Source organism: Macaca nemestrina, chromosome 4 (assembly GCF_043159975.1).
Source record: "Macaca nemestrina isolate mMacNem1 chromosome 4, mMacNem.hap1, whole genome shotgun sequence".
Lineage (NCBI taxonomy): Eukaryota > Metazoa > Chordata > Mammalia > Primates > Cercopithecidae > Macaca > Macaca nemestrina.
In genome coordinates, this window is record NC_092128.1 from 159,118,464 (window position 1) to 159,131,978 (window position 13,515).

Below are 13,515 nucleotides of genomic sequence, written 5' to 3' on the forward strand. Positions count from 1 at the left end.
AATGATTTCATTTTTTCTCAAATCATATTAGTGTCTATAAGTATGTCTTTCTCACAGCAATCTTAAAACCACATAAAAGACGCACGTTCCATACGATATAAAAAGGTATTTTGCAGAAAGGGCTGGTGTAATTGCAGCTATAGCTTCATGAATTTCTTTTTCTTTTTCTGCAGTGGTTGTTAAGCTGGATTCATTTATCTTGAAATGTGGGGCAACTGCAACTGCAGACCTCAATCTATGATATGTATCAAACAATTCAACTTTTTCTTGTAATGTGGTGACTTCTTTCTGTTTCTTGGGAGCACTTTCAGTAACACTGATAGCACTTCATATGGACCCATATGAAGGTTTATTTAAGGTTTACAATATTGCTGTTACTTAAGGTTTATTTAAGGTTTACAATATTGCACTAACATGAAAAATACATAAAAACTGCAAGAGATCACTGTTTACTATGTAACATATTTTACTGGAGAAAAGAACTGATCCCTTGAAGATGATTAGCTTCACATGGCACTTTAAATGCATGCTTGATACTTTCAACATGAATTGGCAACAAAAGATGGCTATACAATTATTAAAATAGTACAGCATATATGACTGTTAATTTTATGCAGTTATTATATAATACAGCATCTTTATGTTTGTTTACATTTCTCTGGACTGCAAATATCTTTGTAAGTGTGTTTGTACAGTTTAGTAAATTTTAACTTTTTATTATAGCTTCGTATATGTTTTATAGTAATAAACGATAAAAAGAGCAGTATTTACATATATTTTATGCATTTCATGACATATCTAATCTTTTCTTAATTTTTCCAAAATTTCTATGCTACACTGTGAGTTTTTTCAAATTGTCACAAATTTCAAAAAAAATTCGAATGTATCTATTGAAAAAAATCCGCATAACAGTGAGCCTTCACAGTTCAAGGCTGTGTTCTTCAAGGGTTAGTTGTATATGTTATTAAAAATCACAAGATCACAAGGAGCTTATACTGCTTTCTGACAGCCCAAGAATGCTTCCCATGCTAGCTTATGTCTTTATTTGATAGTAAATATGTTCCCCAGCTAAAAGACGTCTGAAGCCCATTAGCTTTACTCATGGTGCCAGAAGTATTGTAATATTTTTTCTTCTCTTAGTGAATTTCTTTTCCAGAAAAAAGAGGTGAAACTTAATAAGATCAACATAGAAGGCCAAAAGTTGTCCTGAGCCATGGGGTTATTTCTTAACCAGATGCTTGTCTCTTCTCCCCAGCTGCAACATTTCTTTGTACTGAATTTCTTTAGTGCCAAGGGGGATAAGTGGAAAGAGATGAAAATATAGCTGCTGTTGCATGGATGACCCTATTCACTCTGACTCCTTCAGCAAGTTTCATTTTTCCTTATAATTCTCAGAGGAATGCCTTGCCTAACCACCTACCCCAACATCTAGGATTTACTTTTAAGATGGTCAGTTAATATTTCTTGAACATAAACTTTTGGCCGGAGTAACTGGAAATTTAAGTTTATTAAACTTTTACATACTTAACTATGGTCTGCAGGGTATTTTAAACTCTGCCATTTGGCTTTAGATCTGCTTTTTTACCCTCACCCCCAAATGTACAGTAATGTGAAATGTAAGACAACTAATTGGATAAAGAAATCTTTTTAAGTCCTTGGTATCTTATTTTTGCCAGATAATAGAAAACAAATATAAAATATTCCCATGATTAAACACACCAGATACAGCTTGAATTTTTGGAATATTAAACAGGAGTGATAATGAGGAAGAACTTAGGTCCCTAATTACAAATTATATACACACACACACACACACACACACATCATATTAAGAATGTAAGTAAATCAAGTTACAATACAATATATGCAGTAAGATTTCCTTTCTTATAAGGCCAACAATATCAATCAAATTAAAGTCACAAATATAAAATATAATTTAATCTGTTTTACAAGTGAGGGCCGGCCATGGTGGCTCAAGGCTATAATCCTACCTCTTTGGGAAGCCGAGACAGGAGGATAGCTTGAGGCCAGGAGTTTGAGACCAGCCTGAGAAATATAGTGAGACCATTGTCTTTACTAACTAACTAACTAAATAAATAAATAAATAAATAAATTTCTAAAAAATAAAAATAGTATAGGCGCGGTGGCCCACGCCTGTAATCCTAACACTTTGGGGGACCAAGATGGGCAGATCACTTGGGATCAGGAGTTCAAGGCCAGCCTGGCCAACATGGTGAAACCCTGTCTCTAATGACTTGAACCCGGGAGGTGGAGGTTGCAGTTAACCAAGATCACACCACTTCACTCCAGCCTGGTCGACAGGGCAAGACCTCCGTCTCAAAAATAAATAAATAAAATAAAAGTTACAAAAAAAAAGTACAAGTAATTTTGTATTTTTCATACAATGCATATTTCCTGAAAACACACTCAGTCTAGTAGTTACATCAGGGGAACAGAATACTATCATTTTGGAAAGGAAGGCATCTTTATTTTATGCTTTGTATGCTTCTGTATGACTAGATTTTTTAAACCTCAAGAAGGTATTACCTTTTCACACAGTTCGCTATGGTATTTATTGAACAAGTGTTCAAATGTTTCCTGTGCATAGTCTGTTAGTTGGTGGTATTCTGCTTAACAATGTCTATTGGAAGTTCCTAATGTATTCAATATAAATACATGAAATAACATTATACTATATTATTAGACTATATTATTGGATTACATAAAAGTTTTTTTTCTGATAAGAATGTCTGTTATATTTTTCTCTTGCTATTTCTCAGTGATTAGGTTGACTGATCTTCTCTTTCACTTGCTGTTAGGATTTCTGGGGACAGTACTTCCGGTCACCCTTATCTAGTCAGTTCAGTTCACCATTTTGCCACCAGGACTGTCATTCACAAGCCTGGCAAAGCCTGACTGTAAAGTCTGTACCTCTACTCTCACCTACTCCTTAGATGAAATGACCTGGACGTAACTTTACTTCTTGTTGATCCTCCTGGCTATCATATCCCATTCACCTTGTTCCAGGTGTATCCAAGAAACCCTTATAATGTTTTCTAGGCAACCTCATCTATTAACATTAGTCTAACTCCCACTTTCTGATTTCACACCTTCAACTGAGAGTGAGCTTCTGATAGTTTCAATACTCATATATAACTTATTTTAGCATGCATACATATATATTCCTGGAGGAGTAGACAGTACACATTTTTTATAGACTCATGCGGTGGGTTTTAAATACAATTTAGCTGTTGTGTAATTTGTGGGAAGTTTCTTAGCTTCTCCAAATCTTAGTTTCCAAATATGTTAAAAGGAAGTATATAAAAATTACCAATTTATAATTTCATTTTGAGGATGAATTATTTCAGTCAAAGTACTTAGAGCAGCACCTGGCACAGAAAAATATGTAATAAAGATAGACTATTTTGATTATTTCATAGAAAGACATAAGTCATGGTATTATTTATTATTAACAAATATGTTGGAATAATTAGTAAAAATGAATATATGAGATATATTGCTGTGATTTGCATTGATGACCTGATGCAAATAGCAGTAACTACTTACAAAGGATGGCTAACATTTCTAGGAAAGACATGCAAATCAATAGTTGCTATTTGTGGCAGGTTAAGTGTTTGAATTAAAAAAAGAAAAGTAGTAGCTCATTGTGATACTTCCAAAGGCACTGTTCACATTTTAAGTTGGTGACAGGTTATTACAAGAAATAGGAAAGATAAACCTAAATATTAGTCTATTTTTTTTCTCATTACAGATTTTAATAAGTGACTAGCAAAAGAGAATTTTGAGAGTCTAGAAAAACTGGAGGGAAAGAAAAAAAGGAGGGAAGGAAGGAAAGAAAAAAAGAAGGAAAGAAGGAAGAAAGAAAAAAAGGAGGAAGGGAGGGAGGAGATAAAGGAAAGAAAAGGAAAAAAGAAAGGCAGAAAGAAAAAGAGAAAGAAAGAAAGAGAAAGAAAGGGAAAGAAAGAAGGAGGGAGGAGGGAAGGAAGGAAGAGACGAAAAGAAAGGAAGAGAAGAAAAGAAAGGAAGAGAAGAAAACAAAAGAAAGAGAGGAAGAAAAGAAAGAAGTAATGGAAGAATTTTGAGTATTAACAGAGGGCACTCAGGTTTCCAGTTAATACATCTCCTTTGTATATTCTACAAATTAGATTGTCAAATATTCAGCTTCTCTCAGAAATTTAGGCTATTAGCCATTCACAACTTACTTTGAATTGATTTAATCAGATTATGAGATTAGGGTTTTGCTTGGTGACTGCCAAATCAGCCACTCTGAGGAAATTGGAGTTTTGATTGAAAAGTGGAACTGACAGGAAGTTTGGTTTGAAAGCACAAGGCTCTTGCTGGTGAGGAAGAGGGAATGTGGGTGTTCAGTGAGTTGGGAGAGCCTGGGATAGCCAGAGGGAAGCATGAGGGTACTGGATGCCTGGGCAAAGATTGAGAGAATTTGCTAAGAAGTGGGACATTTCCAAGACAAACAGCATACTTTACACTTTGGCTGAAGTCCCTCATGGCAGTACTCATTTTTGATATCTGCTGTCTTTACATTTAATCACAGTGATATTCGTAAGATTAGAGGTATCGCTTTCTTCAAAAGGACCACTGAAAGTTGTGGGTTTATCCTTGTGTTTCTGTTCAGTTTTTTTTTATCATACTGGTTTTCCTTGTAAACCAAAATTCATTGTATTTTAGACCTTTGCTCCAAAAGGTAAGAATTAGGTTTTTTAATGGACTTAAGATTTTAACTCTAAAACCTCATCAACATTCCATATACTGTGATTCACAGGGGACTCGTAAAGACAGACTCGACACTTCAGAACTGCAATGGGCTTTTTGTTCCCACTATTGAGTATTTCAGACTTCTTCTGAAGGTTATAAATTTACAACTTAATATGTTTATGGTGTGTGGAATATTGCGGAGAATGATCTGGCCAGATGGAAATGGGATTCTGTTGGCCCTCAATGATCTTTTCTTGAGAGACCTACTCTGCATTTTAATACATGTTATTACTATTTTCAAGTTTTAACCAAAAAGTTAATTTGAGTTGTTTTTTTCTTCAGTCAGGAACTTTTTGATGACATATTTGTGTTCCGCATTTCTCCACTTGTCCCAGTGTTTTATTGGGAAAGTGTGGAGGTGTCTTAGGATCTCTTCTGACTCGTTATGCATGGAGAATGATTGGCTGTTAAATACAATAGGGGAAGATTAGTAGGAAAAAACAGACTTTGGTTTTATGAATGGAGGTGGGTGCCTGTGGACGTTTAGAAATAAGGTAAGAGCGGCCGGGCGCGGTGGCTCAAGCCTGTAATCCCAGCACTTTGGGAGGCCGAGACGAGTGGATCACGAGGTCAGAAGATCGAGACCATCCTGGCTAACATGGTGAAACCCCGTCTCTACTAAAAAAATTACAAAAAAACTAGCCAGGCGAGGTGGCAGCGCCTGTAGTCCCAGCTACTCGGGAGGCTGAGGCAGGAGAATGGCGGGAACCCGGGAGGCGGAGCTTGCAGTGAGCTGAGATCGCGCCACTGCACTCCAGCCTGGGCGACAGAGCGAGACTCCGTCTCAAAAAAAAAAAAAAAAAAAAAGAAATAAGGTCAGAGCACTATACTGGTGCATGTGCTGAAGATTTGGAGGTCATCAAACAGCCTATACATAAGAGTCAATGAGATTTAAAAGAATTGAAAGGAAAATCAGATATAAGAGACAAACGAAACAGGAGAAACAATGTCATGGAAACTAAGGGAGTAGTTTTACTATTTAATGCATATTTCTCAGAAATTGCTTTTTGGACATTACTTCCATACCTGAGAAAATATTTCTGTAACATATGCATGAAGCATTTAATCATTTTTTTCTGGTTAAAACAATTTGCTCGTGTATCTTTTAATTAACTTTTAATTTTAGTACAATTTTATATTTACAAAATTATTAAAAAGATAATACAGAGATCTCCCCACACTCAGTTTCTCAAATTTATCATATTAGTGTGATATATTTATCACAATGAATGAAACATAATTGATACTTGGTAACAAACCAAAGTCTATACTCCATTTAAATTTCCTCAGTGTTTCCCCAACACCCTTTTTCTGTTCTGGAACGACGGGTGGAGGTACCATATTCCATTTAGTAGTCATATCACCTTAGTCTATTTTTGGTTGTGATAGTTTCACAGACATTTCTTGCTTCTAATGACCTTTATAATTTTGAGGCTAACTGGTCACTGTTCTGTATAACATTCCTCAAATGGAATTTATCTGATATTTATCTTATGCTTAGACTGGAGTCATGCATTTTGAGAGGAATCCCACAAAGATAAATTGCCATTCTCATCATCTATTATCAAAGATGAATACTATCAAAATAACTTATCATTATTGACGCTGACATTGATCAGCTAGCTTGTGAAAGTGTTAATCAGATTTCCCCACTGTAAAGCCGATTATTTTCTTTCTCTCTCTTTTTGTGCTTTTTGAAAAGAGGTCACTACGCTCAGCCCCCAGTTAACGAATGAGTGAAAAATTACGTTCTACCTCTTTAAGAATATATATATGCGTGTGTGTGTGTGTGTGTGTGCGCGCGCGTGTGTGTATAGTGCTGGGTGCAGTGGCTCATGCCTGTAATCCCAACACTTTGGGAGAGATAGGTGGGTGGATCACTTGAGGTCAGGAGTTCAAGACCAGTCTTACCAACATGGTGAAACACCATCTCTACTGAAAATACAAAAATTAGCCAACGTGGTAGCACATGCCTGTAATTCCAGCTTCCCAGCTACTTGAAAGGCTGAGGCAGGGGAATCACTTGAACCTGGAAGGCAGAGGTTGCAGTGAGCTGAGATTGCACCATTGCACTCAAGCCTGGGCAGTGAGAGTGAAACTCTATCTCAAAAAAAAAAAAAAAAAAAAAAAAAAAATATATATATATATATATACACACACACACACACACACAGATACATATACCATTTTCTGCATGGAATATCTGTTTATGCTCTATATGTGTATTGTTTATTTATCTAATCATTTACTTCCATCAGTGTGGATTCATGGATATTTATTTTGTACTTGGGTTATGGTCCAATACTACTTTATTTGTTGTTTAAATTGTTTCAGCATTAGTCATTGGGACTTCTTTCAGTTGTCACTTATATGCCTTTTTTTTTTAATATCCCACCATTGTTTATTTTTATTTTATTTTTTAGCACTTACTTTCTTTTTGGCACTATGCTCCAGGTCCATCTTATATCTTTCTTGTCAAGTCCTAGAATCAAGCATTTCTCTAAGGAGTCCTAGTGTCTTTGAGAATGGCGTTAGAAACTAACATCTGGTTTCTAGGTAGGCGTACTTCCACTGTGCTGTCATTGCTTCTAGACCCTCCCAGCTGACAGAACAAGAACACAGATTTATTTAGATCTTCTTTAACTTTTTTATCAGTGTTTTGTAGTTTTGCACATATACATGCCATATATATTCTGTTACATTTATACCTAAGTACATAATGTTTAGATTCTATTATAAATAATATTTTTAAAGTTCAAGCATTTGTTTCTGGTAAAGGGGAAAGCATTTGACTATTGTGTATTAAATTTGTGTCCTAAAACCTTGCCAAATCCGCTTTATTTTTTGTAATTTCTTTGGGATTTTCTATATAGACATATCAGGTGTGACTAGACAGTTTTATATATTCCTTTCCAATATTTGTGTTTTAATTTCCTTTTCTTGTCTTATTTCATCAGCTAGGACTGCTGGTATGATGCTGAATAGGAGTAGTGACAGGGAACATCCTTGTCTTTTCTCTGTCCTAGGGGAAAGTGTCTAGTTTCTCACTGTTAAGTATGATGCTAGTAGCTATTTTGTAGATGTTCTGCATCAATCTGAAGATGTTCTCCTCTATTTTTAGTTTGCTAAGAGTTTTTATCCTTGCTTGAGTGTTGGATTTTGTGAAATGTTGTATCTTCTGTGTCAATTGATATGGTCATATTTTGTTTTGACTTTCAAATATTAAACCAGCCTCGCATATATGAAATAAATACCATTTGGTCTTCAGGTATAATTATTTCAATACATTGCTAAATTATACTGGCTAATGTTTTATTAAGGATTTTATGTCTACCTCCATGAAAGATAAGGGTGAACAAATTTCCTTTCTTTTAATATATTTATGTAATTTTGGCATTATGAGCAATGCTGGCCTCATTCAATGAGTTAGAAAGTGTTCCTCTGCTTTTATGTTTTGGAGGGGATTGTGGGAAACTGATATGGGTTCTTCCTTAAATATTTGTAGAACTCACCTGTGAAATCATTTGGGTCCAATGGTTTCTTTGGGGAAAGATTATGAATTATTATCTCAACTTGTCTTAGATATATGGCTATTCATGTCATCAATTTCTCCGTGTGTGTCAAGATTATTTTTAATCTTTCTGAAACTAAACAGTACATTTGATAAAATATAAAAGTGCCTCCAGAGATGCCCTCAAAAAGCAGATTTATAGGCTTAGGAAATGGAATGAAAAATTATACTGAGAATGCAAAATCATTTTTGAACTTTTGGTCAAATTAATAAGAATAGATATCTTCCCTCCATTACTTCAATGCACCATATTTTTGTTCATTTGCACGTGTCTGTGTGCATCTCTGTTTGCTAAATTAAAAAAAAAATTCTATTTTAACAATTACGTGTCATATTATTTTTTAAAATTATTTCCATATGACCGTTGTGCAGAATATTTACTTAATCATTTAAGCTTATTTTCTTTATAATAGTTTGGGTTGTTTCATGATCACATTCAATTTAATTTAACTGTACTTGAAATTGTTTCTCAATGTATGATGGTTATTCTCATTAGAAATAGGTGTTCAATGGGAGGCCGAGATGGGCGGATCACGAGGTCAGGAGATCGAGACCATCCTGGCTAACACGGTGAAACCCCGTCTCTACTAAAAAAAAAAAAAAAAAAAAATACAAAAAACAACCGGGCGATGTGGCGGGCACCTGTAGTCCCAGCTGCTCAGGAGCCTGAGGCAGGAGAATGGCGTAAACCTGGGAGGCGGAGCTTGCAGTGAGCCGAGATTCGGCCACTGCACTCCAGCCTAGGCGAAAGAGCGAGACTCCGCCTCAAAAAAAAAAAAAAAAAAAAAAAAAAGAAATAAGTGTTCAAAACACCATGTCATTATTAACATATCTTGCTTAAAGTGAAAGCCATTGTAGCATGGTTTGCAATTTACTTTGGAGTAACAATGGGGTTTTGTGCAGAAAGATTATGTCTCAGATTTTATTTTAAAAGGTCAGAATTTCAAGAGATAAATAGTCCTTTTGGTCTCAACTAGCATGAGAAGTAGAGGGGAAATATTTTCATAAAAACATAAAAGAGACTAACAATTGTAGTTTCACGCAACCAGTATTATATTTAGTTGTTTTAAGACAATGATATCATAATAGCTGTAGGATGACAAAAAATGGCATTTTTCATAATAGCTCCTTTCTCCATAATTTGTTTATTGAAATTATTTGAATATGTGATAATTACTAATATTGTTGTAATATTCTATCACATTTAGGAAACCGCTGGACATTACCACCTCAGCATTTTAATGTGCTCAACACAGTGCCATTTTCTTTAGAACTGGTTGTTTTGCTTTCAGTTTGCTTCCTAGACTATCATCACGAGATCAAAAGCTGTGTTTTTTATACCACATGACAGCCCAATGCCCCACACAGGGTCAGCATTAAACAGAATTTTTGATAGGACCGGGTGAGCCAAAGGAAGAATAGATGAGTAGTCACGTTCAGGTGGCATCGGGTGGGAATTGTGGCTAGGTAAAATGGTATCAATGGTATCTTGTCACAATGGCAATTTCAGTCACCTATTCCTTACCTCTTCTGGGCAAGTGGATTCATTTGCAATTGGCTTCTTTTCTTCTTTCTCACTCTACTAATTTTAGATGGAAATATCATTGACTCTTAACAACAAAGCGACTATCTTACCATATTCACAGGTTCTACCCCACCTACTAGGGAAGTCAAAGTATACAGGAGTGGAAAGCTTGGGGCCATCTTAGAATCCTGCCCACCACAAGCAGCAAAATACTCCTACTCCAATGTATTTCCCATAGCTACCTTGCATCTTCCAACCGTGTGAGTGGGGTGTTTGTTGCTTTGCTTATGGGCAAAGATGATTTTTGGGGGGAGATATTTGATTAAACTTCTAATTTCTTTCATCTTTGACACCTTCAGTCTTCCTTCATTTACCTTTAGACAGACTTTATCATAAGGCCACTTTTCTTTTCCTTTTTCCTTTAGGGTCTCTTCCCTTTGCATAGGTTATTGGCACTCTCCACTTACAAAGACTAGCTTTTTTTGCTTCCAACTCTTGATATTAAGTTTTTATCTAGCATCAGAACTTGAATGTGAGTTGTCCATGTGTCAGAACTGCCTTTCAAAATCAAAAGTTTCACATACCATTTTCGAGTATCCCAAAGGAAAAGTTAGGCACCTATTTATTCCACAATTACTTTTAACCTGTATGTATTAATTGTGCACATACTATTTTATTATTTACAAAATGAGTTAAGCACCGTTTTCCTGTTCAAAATATGAAAATAAGTATCATGGAAAAGTGGCAACTGCATTTTATGTTCCTTCATTTTCAGCACCTTGTTATTCCTTTTATATAAAACTCTGGTCTACACACAGTTTTTCCTCTTTTCTGGAAAATGTGAATGAATTACAATTCCTTTGTACATTCCATGCTGTCTTGGACAAAATCAAACACTTGAGTATAGAAACACTTGAGTATAGAAATGAATTGTATTCCAGTCGTAGATAGGACAATTTTTCACTCCTTTTAACTTAGGCATTGTATTAGTTTTCGACAAATAACAACTATAGACTGAAGGGATTAAACAATAGGAATTTATTTTTTCCTGATTCTGGAGGCAAGAAGTCTGAGCTCAAGGCGCTGGCAGGGTTGGTTTTTCTGAGCCTCATCCTTTGCTTTGCAAATGGGTATCTTTTCCCCATGTCTTCACATGGTCTTCTCTGTGTTTTTGTGTCTTAACCTCCTCTTCTTATAAGGACACCAGTCATTGGAATCCGGCCCATCCTAATGATCTCCTTTAACTTAATTACCCCTTTAAAGACACTAACTCCACATACGGTCAGATTTTGAGGTGCTGGGAGTAAGGACTTCAGCATCTGAATTGGTGGGGAGACAGTTCACCCTGTGACAGTCATGATAGGAATTAACCACTATTGTGCACGAGATGTCTAACGAAAAGACAGAAAAGAAGTGTAAGGAAGTGATTGCTGAGATCAACAAATGTTACTATAGGACTGCCAGTCTATAGCTGCTGCAGATATATATAGCAGTATGATGGTGGGTGATTTGTAGATTGTAATAGACCATTCAGAGAAACAAGTTGAATATTTTCTTACATTGGAAAAAAAAAGGGGGCACAAAAGAAATCATTTCCCAGCATTTGATTTGATTCCATAAGAATTCTGAGCATCAAACTATACACTGCTATATATGAAGCCAGATCCAATGGGAATCTTTTGAGTTTACATATAGATCACTTTCAAAATAAGGATACTAGCCCTATTTGCTATGCAATATTATCATGACATGCATTTTTAATTAATTGGGCCTTTCAGTTTTTGTGCACCTATAAACCCTAATAGTTCAGCCTCTCTATAGGCATCTTTTCTACCTCCTATCTGAGGAAATAACATTTTATTATAAAATTACAGTTTTTTGTAATTTAGATCTCTAGTTTCTAAAATAAGAAAACAGACCTATCATTTGGGGCAAGAATAGAAACAAAATAAACTCTCCTGTTAAAGCAGAGGAAACAACTTTCTGACAAAAAAAAAAAAAAAATTGAAGACACACCTTTCGTGTATTTCAGGAACATTTCACTTTTGTTCATCTTCTGACTGCACTGTGAACCCTCATAGCTAGATCAAAATTCGTTACATTAATAAACAAAAACAAAAATTCTGTCTATTTGCCTTACGTTAAAAGATATCCTTTTGCCTGATGCAACAATGGAAACTAAAATCTCTAAAGAGAAACGTGCTGGCTTCTCTCACCATCGTCATCCAATAGGAAGGAATTTGGTCAGGAGTAAAAATAACTCAGTTATGGTCCATGTTATTACACTCTTCTGAGCTTCTTTCTCCCTTCCACATGTTGAATGACTTTCTGGTTTCTTTTTGCCACATACATAATGTTTGGCTCCTATCTCCTGTGCAATCAATCTTCATTATTGGATCTCTTCCCCCTCCTACAATCAGATCATTTTGATTATGACTTTAATTGTACATTCCCTAACTAACTTCTCTCTAGTTTGTTTTTAACCTCAGACTACCTGTGGGCATAACGTTTTACAATTCAGAATGTGAATTTTACACTTAGTCTAACAACTAAATAAGCTTAGAAATTTAGGAATGGTAAATTAGGTCACTTGATGCCTTTTCACACAAGGAAAGCAAACTTCTTGTGTGCCTAGGTGTTGCTTTTGGAGAAACTTTCCTGAGCATTGAGGAGTCAGTGCTAACTCCTGCAACCACGTGAGTCTCTCCGACTCTGTGATGCCAACTTAACCATCTTGCTATAGTGGAAGAGCTTTAGGTTGGAGTGAATGGGTACCATCTTTGTTCTTAGGGGTGTACTCTAGGGACCTTGTTTTTGTAGGAACACACAAGGGCTATTTTAGTGTTAATTGGAACACATCAGAAGAGTTTACATTCGAATTTCAAAGAAACGTAGGAATCCTTGTTACCTTCAAATCTCAAACTTTCTCCATGATATAAAATATCAGTCTTCATTTAAAAGATCAGAAATTACCCCAATGACCAGATCCAAATGCTGAACAACAAACAGTCCAGATTTACCATGAGGAATAGGGTTAATATTTGCTCCCCAATGACAAATCCCAACCCGGAACAGATTTCAGCCAGGCAGCTAGCAAAGCTCGCGGGTGAACTGCACAGGCCATGGTGGGTGCAGAGCTCAGAGCCGGAAAGCAAACAGCTGCTGTAGCCTGATTTGAGTTAAAATAGTGTGAGTGTTTAGTCTGGCGCACGGCTTCAGGGGAGATTGGCAGCTGGGTCAAACAAAGTCCTTCCATTGGCTCCCTTCCCAGGCAGCTTCTGCTAGTGTTTAGGTACTAGTGTAGTGTAGAACCCTTTTCTCAGGCAAAACCTAACATCTGACCGCACCCTTTTTGCTATTTAAAAAAAAAAAAAAAAAAAAAAGCTTCTATTTTTTTTCCTCCTTTCGTTAAGATAAATTCTCCAGTAGACAACCTCTCCCACTAATTGTGTATTAGCAACGTATTTTATCTTGAGAGCTTGTACACTGGGCTCTCAACGTGGTGTGGAAGGTAGCCTGTTACAGTGCTGGATTCATAAAAGGGCCTTTATGGTTTGTGAAAGAATATCTGTGTGCTTAGGAAGGAAACTTTTTGATCTGCAGAAAAGCCAGAAGACATCTAGGT

At 36.0% G+C, this 13,515-nt stretch overlaps 1 protein-coding gene across 24 annotated transcripts in view; it reads left to right on the forward strand.

Moving 5' to 3' along the window:
- LOC105483467 (uncharacterized) overlaps positions 1-13,515 on the forward strand; it is a 573,731-nt gene that overhangs the window by 332,315 nt on the left and 227,901 nt on the right. For 8 of the 24 annotated variants that reach the window (XR_011622698.1, XR_988333.3, XR_011622690.1 and 5 more), the window contains exon 1: positions 13,055-13,513. The exons of the other annotated variants lie outside the window; for them this stretch is intronic. The gene's annotated coding sequence lies outside the window, so the exon portion shown is untranslated. Of the gene's footprint in view, positions 1-13,054; positions 13,514-13,515 lie in introns of those variants that run through there. 24 annotated transcript variants of the gene reach the window in all.